Source organism: Punica granatum, chromosome 2 (assembly GCF_007655135.1).
Source record: "Punica granatum isolate Tunisia-2019 chromosome 2, ASM765513v2, whole genome shotgun sequence".
NCBI classification, from domain to species: domain Eukaryota; kingdom Viridiplantae; phylum Streptophyta; class Magnoliopsida; order Myrtales; family Lythraceae; genus Punica; species Punica granatum.
In genome coordinates, this window is record NC_045128.1 from 12,427,425 (window position 1) to 12,434,486 (window position 7,062).

Genomic DNA, 7,062 nt, shown 5'->3' on the forward strand with positions numbered 1-7,062 from the left:
GTGACTTTCGTGGCGGGTGGGCAGGGCCATGCTCTGTTCGTAGGAGCCGTTGCTTGTGATCTTTTACGGTTGAAGGATTAGACTTGCTCCTCGGAGTATCGCTTGGATGAATTTGAATCCAAGTCGATTTTGAATTTTAGATGAGCCTGAAAGCAGTAAATGCGAGGTGTCAAAACCTGAAAGCGGTAAATGCGGGGCCGAAGCCCAAAAGCAATAAATACTAGGCCGGGGCCCAAAAGCAATAAATGCAGGATCGAGGCCCGATGCGGGGCCGAAGCTCAAAAGTGGGGCTGAAGCCCAAAAGTGGGGCCGGAACCCAAAAGTAAATGCAGGGCCGAAGGCCGATGTAAGGTCGAAGCCTAAGGCCGTAAATGCGGGGCCGGAGCCCGATGCGGGGCCGAAGCCCAATGCAATAAATGCGGGATTGATAGGAAAGTGCAAGAAGTGCGAAAGCAAAGGTCAATGCTGAGAAATAGCGTGAGGCGCTGCGATGCGGTGACACTGATTTGCTTGCGGTCTTGCTTTGTGGAGCAGAATGGGGACTCAGTGTTGAAATCCCAAGGAGCTGAATGGATGGAAGACATTTGTTGTCTCAATTGTGGTCGATCAGTATTCATGCTGTCTTATTGTGTAGAATTTCCTACAATGGGAAAAGAAAACAATGAAGGAGCAAACTATATTCGCGATTTCAGCGTGAGGGCATAGGGGATTGAACTAGCTTGATAGGCGTCCTGCGAGCGCACTGGGAGACATGCACAAGGTGTGTCGAGTATGCGTGCATGGGCAAGGTAGGGGTGTGCTCGCACGACGCGGAAATGGCACGCTCAGTTGTGCTGATGGAAGCACCTGTAGCATAGCGGGACCTGTGCTCCGCCATGCAATGACATAATCGACTGCGCGGGATTAATTGGGAGTTAGTATTGCTTGGATGGTTGGCCCTTGAGCTACTGATCGTCTCGCCGTGGAGGAAGGGTGAGGACCACGAGAGGTCCACCTGCAAAGACTGTCACAACTTTGTCTACCGTGTGGTAGTGTTAAATGTCGTGTAAAACAGTAAATGGATAGGATGCATGCAGTGCGTGAGTTTTCAAAGGCTAATGTTGTCGTTCACATTGACTCGAAAGGTTCAAAGTACAATGCAAATTTTGTAAAATAGAGCCTTAAGCTGATTTGCCACCACACTCGGGGTTTGAGCGAGCGCGGCCTCGGAAAGCACCGGTTCTAGGCGAGGGCCTTGCGGAGATATCTATCCTAGAGTGCATGCGTGGGCCTCCTCGAGCCCTCTTCCTAGACTTCTCCAGGGCGGCGTTCGCTCAAGCGAACTCCTGATCGCATCTCTGCATCTTGGCACGGGTTTGGGAGAGCTCCCTCTAAGGTGGTTGGCCGGCGAGTTCTTCGTCTCTCAGTGACCTCTCGGTGATCGAACCTAGTGTTGATGAGGTCGATCATGTTGTCCCGGAATATACACCATTCGCGTTCTGTGGCGGGTCGGTGAGATCCTCGTGTGTTGGCGGGCTCTGTCGAGGCGCGGGCAGGAGGCCAAGCAAGGCGTCCCTTACCAAGACGATAAGAAAATATGCTTAGGACTTGTCAATGTGAACGATATCCTAGTGTGTTTTGAAAACTGCATGATGCATATGTGCAGAGAAAAGTAAATGCCCACGGCTTAGTACAAATTACAAGGTACATCGCTCTTGAAATAGAAAAGACTCAAATGGCACGCAGGCCGACTCGATGGACTATTGTTAGAGTCGGATTGAAGGCTTGCATGGAGGCATAGCACGATGCAAGGTTCGGTGCTAGAGGGACCGTGCTATCTATAGATGGGGGCTCCTGACTCAAGGGTGTGAATTCCTTGAAATCGAGCAAGGATCTTTGGGGGCCGGTTCGGTGGCATAGCCCACTCAATCCGTTCCCTTACTCGGAACCTCTGACTAACCTAGCTTCCTATTTTGGTGCCCGTGGGATTTCGGACAAGGTACCTAGAAACCCGTTAGAATGATGCGATGCAAGTGCGTAAAATAAATGTGCGCGAAATAAATGTGCTTAAAATAAATGTACGGAAAGCGATAGATAAACATGCAAGCAAGCAAACGGAATTGAGCCCCGAACCCACTAAGTATGTCCCCAGTGGAGTCGCCAAGCTATGCGCACCCGAATTTAATCTCGTCGGGGCACGCGTGCGTGAAGCTTGTGCGACGCGGCTTGGGAGTGTCCACCTTCCCGTGGACGCGCGACGGACACGCGTGAGAAGGAGTCGCCACTTACTGTTACGACCCGTAGGTCGAGGGCGTTGAGTCGCCGGGTCTAGGGGTGCGGGGTAGTCGCCCGGGTCTAGGGGTGCGGGGTACACCTAAATGCTAAGGCAATGGTCATGCGGAACCGAAAATTCCGAATTCGGGGGTTCTATTACGTACGGGCCTATATCCCGCACGCCCTTCGGTACTCTAGTTTTGCTAGGCTTGCCGTTTTGTTTATTTACCGCGTGATTTTAGGGTTGCACTTGACTCGCCCGTTTTGACACCGTAAAGTCGATGAATTGATCAGGTTGGGCCAAGAATCCGAAAGATGAGTGGGCTTGTGCGTTGAGGAATCGGTTCACTATCTTAGCGTTACAGTTCATCGAACCGTGATGGTCAATTCCCTGCGCGAACCGAAACCGCGAGTATTCGAGCTTACTCATCTCTTGGTAATAATAGACCAACTTGACCGGTTCGACGCTCGGGCCTCTCGCTTGCCGATCAGGGATCCTTACAAATGAATGAATAGATGTACAAATAGGATCCTCACAATGTACACTCGAATAATTACAGAATACAACTGAATGAAATAAATGGATCCGGATCGGTTTGCATTGGGCCAATATTCCGCTCCGGCTCACCGTGTGTTTTGAATAACCGATAAACAAATTAAGGCAATGCGGGCTCAAGGAGCCGGGGGTCGGGTCCGATTGAACCGATGGTTTGCAGGAGAACCAATTAGTTCCCACTGTAATCGTTGGACCAATCGAGCTCCCGGGTGATATCTAAACACGTTTCATGCATCCAATCCATATTGCCTTCCACATAGGCCATATTTGGAGTGTGACGGTGACTCGGGGCTAGATCCCATTCCACACTCGGGTTGCACGCACTCAGTGAGTTAGGGGGCGGTGGACCTCGTGTTCGGTGATTTGGGGCATTGGACCCCGTGCAACACATAACCTATGGGCTCGGACCCGAACCGCAACAAATCAGCAAAAGCAAATGGAAACAGAAGAAAACTGATAAAACTGATGGAAAACAGATAACAACTGACAAATGTAGGTGAATACAGACAAGTTGTGTATTAAGTCGAATGTACGTGATTTAATCAGTTATCGACCGGGGTTGATTTGCAATCAATGTGTCTAGCCTAGGCAAACATAGATGGTGGGCTAGAATATGGTTCTAAGTCGATTACATGTGTCAATTTGTTTCAGAATCCTTATTCAGTGAGATGACACTGCGGTTTCACCGAATTAACCAAACTCGTATCTTGACTCTAGATTGGAATCTAATATTCCACCTATCCATTATCTAATGTTTGTTTAAGTCAAGTACATGATTAATCCGGTTCTTCGTCTTTTGCAACTGAAATAAAAAGGTTCACCATCGAATCTACGATAGGAAGATAGAAAACACCGAAAGTGAACGGAATGGGCTGTACGAATGAAACTCGCATCCGAACGGGTTGCCCTTTTTCGTCCATAGATCGAGGTGTTTCGGTCTCCCTAACGCCTAGAATGTCAGCGAATCACGAAATGATGGTCATGCCCTTTGAATGGTAAATGTGTAGGGCGTGTATGTGGAAGTTGGGATCGCATGACACGAAGAGGTCCAAAGAGGACTCGCGCACTTAGACATGAGCCTCCTCAAATCGGGCCTTGACTCGAGTCATAGCGCACGAGTACTCCCTAGACACTAATTCTATTCGTGTTATGTGTCTCGATGATTTGAAATTGTGAATTTTAAAAGGCACTCTCAACGTTTAGTGATTCGTCGACGCGTTTATGAGTTGATATTCGATTTATCCAATCACTTAGGGCGAGTGGTTCGTTTAGCCGAATGGTACGTCCTGTTTCCCGTTTGTGAAGTGGTTTAATGATTGAGACCGCGAACCTCAATTGTTATGGATCAATGAAATGATTGTTCGATATTAACGTACCTAACATACGAATTAATATGAAACCAATGATTAAATGAAAATTGTGATTACAATCAATTCCAAGAATCGGTTTTGACCGTTTCTTGCATGCGTAAAACGTCAAACATGATAATACACACATTCTATAAAGCCGATGCCGCCATGATCTTGGTTGCGCAAACAAGCACATAATGCAAACACAAATATCGTATTTAAAGGGAATCGATAAAACGGCGTCGGCTCATGCAACAACGAAATAAAATAAAATAAAATAAATACGGGAACCGACTGATTTCGAGGCGAAAGAGAGCTCCTTGGACCCATTTAAGTCGTAGAGAAATGTTACCTAGCCTCGGAACACGAGGAAAGAGTCGGAGAAGTGGCAAAGGGAGTCGGGAGACTCGGCTGGAACGAACAGACCCGAACCGATGCAGTCGGGTCGACTGGCAGACCCGACTGGCAGTCTAGCTTGTTGGGGCTGTACCGGTTGATCGGGATGGAATTTTCGCGCGGGGCCAGTTGCGTTGGATTCCCAAGAGACTAAAGATCGCGCCTGTGGTGGTTTTGGAAGGAGAGCGTGCGTAGATTTTTTGGAAATCGAAAACAAAGTCGGGTTAGCTATCAGAAAACAGAACCGACTGGGCGGAATTGACCCGACTGGGCAGGTCAGAAAGAAATGGCTGTCCCGGTGGTATTTTGCTGCAAGGTCGGCGGCATTGGACTCCTAACTCACTGAGGATCATGCCTGCGGTGGTTTCGGAAGGAGAGCATGCGTAGATTTTCTGGAAATCAAAAACAAAGTCGGGTTAGTAAAAAAAAAGACAGATCCAGTCGAGACAAGCAACCCGACTGGCACCCGGCAAAGAAAAGGCTCTACAGGAGGCTCCCGGTGGTCTTTTGATGCAAGGTCGGTGGCATTGGACTTCTAACTGAGTGAGTAACACGGTGATAGGTGGCTCGTAGTGAGATTCAACCCGAGCTGACCTATGCATTCCTGCAAAGTTTGGGTTAGAAAAGACGACCAGAGGAACAAACCCGACTGGCACCCGATGAAGAAACGACTCTACGGGAGGCTCCCGATGGTCTTTTGGTGCAAGGTCGGTGGCATTGGACTCCTAACTGACTGAGGATCGTGAAGATTAGACATGTCGATTTTCCTGAGAGATGCAAAGAAACCGGTAAAAACTGGAAAAAATCTGTGAAGGGAGAAAAGAGAGAAATGGCGGTGGTGCGCGGTTGAGCGGCTCTCGACACGCGACCACCTTGTCACGGGGGAGAGTGAGGGTCATGAGAAACCCTAGGAAATGATGGCACGACTCTCCATAGTCGTGAGGTAGTGGAAATGTTCGGGGAGCCCGGGAAGCCGTGAAAACACCTATTGAACCCGGTTCTGGACAGAGCTGGTTCGGGATGCTGGGAGCTTCAAATCGCAAAACTAACACCGGAAATGGACTCGGGAGGTCGAATACATGTGGGATATGTAGTTTTTTTGAGGCTCGGATAAGTCGGGAAGGAAGAACTCGCCTAGAAATCGAGAAACTCCCTAGGGACCCGATTCTGGACTGGCCTGGAACTGCATGCTGGAAGCTTCAAATGCCGAAACTAACACCGGAAATGGACTCGGGAGGTCGAATACATGTGGGATATAAAGTTTGGTCAAGTTTGGTTCGGGTTGAGTGGCGGTCGCCGGAAAACGGTTGAGTTTTCCGGCAATTTTGCCTTGGTTTCGGGCTGAGGGAAAGCTGGACGAATTTCTGAAAAATGCTGAGCTCTAAGGGGCTTGAGATGATTTTCTAGAGTGAGAGAGCTTGAGAGAGAATGGATGGTGAGTTGTGATTAGGTTAATGATGGGCTTATAAAGGAAGACTTAATGACAAGATTAAGTGGAGTTAAGTGCAATTAAGTGGTGCTTAGGGGATCCGAATTTTTGGAGATGGATTAGGGTGGGGAAATTGTCATGTTGAGTGTAGGGGAAGTTAGGGAAAAGTGGATGGGAGGTGATGGGAAGTGATGGATAGGAGATAGGTGTAAGAAGGTGTAAGAGATATTTGAATTTGTGTGGCGGAGGGAGCTTCTTGAGTTTGAGCCACCGAATTTTGGGATTAAGCCATGGCTTAGGGATTGAGCCGTGGCTTGGTGGCTTGGCTTGGCTGAGCTGTGGGTCCCATTCGAATAAGAGAAAAGCCGGGAAAAGCTCGAGACTTGATTGAACGCGCGTCCGATCTCCGATGTCCAATTTAATAGATTTTGGAACGCTTGCGCGAACAGGATTTGAGTGAACCCAATATCGCCATATGTCATGTGAACGAATGTTCGGGTGGCTCGGCGCCTCGAGAGTCGGTTTTGCCCTGTTCGGACATTCGGAGTGGAGTTGAGTGCCCCCGGTCTTCGATTGCTCTTTGTGCATCTTAATGTTCGTTTCGGCTACCCTTTTGCCTCGCGGGGGATCGTTGGCTCGTCGTCCCCGACCGAAGACCATTGCCCCCCCGGGGAGACCTAGGGACTTGTGACCGGGGTTTTCTCAGTGCTCGCTGAATGTCTCGAGGTGTTCGGGAATCGTTGCGATCTCTGTTTTCCGTGAATGTGCCCCGAAGATTCACCGGGAGGCGTTGGCTACCAATGAAACGTCATTCGAGGAGCCCCGTAGAGTTCCGAAAGGTCGTCTGAGGCTTATTCCAAGACCCCGGTGGTCCCTGGGTGCCTGTAGACCTGTTTTGGGGTGCCGTTTACTCGTCAGTGGAGCGGACCCCGGGAGCCCTGTCGGAAAAGGCGTCCGTGAAGGACCGGGGTGTCCTGACTTGAGCAGGACACCTCCGAAATACATCCGAATGCGTCATTGGTCATTTTGGCACTGAGAGGGATTTTTAGAGTCCCATATTGGGCACCTTTCGGTGCTTC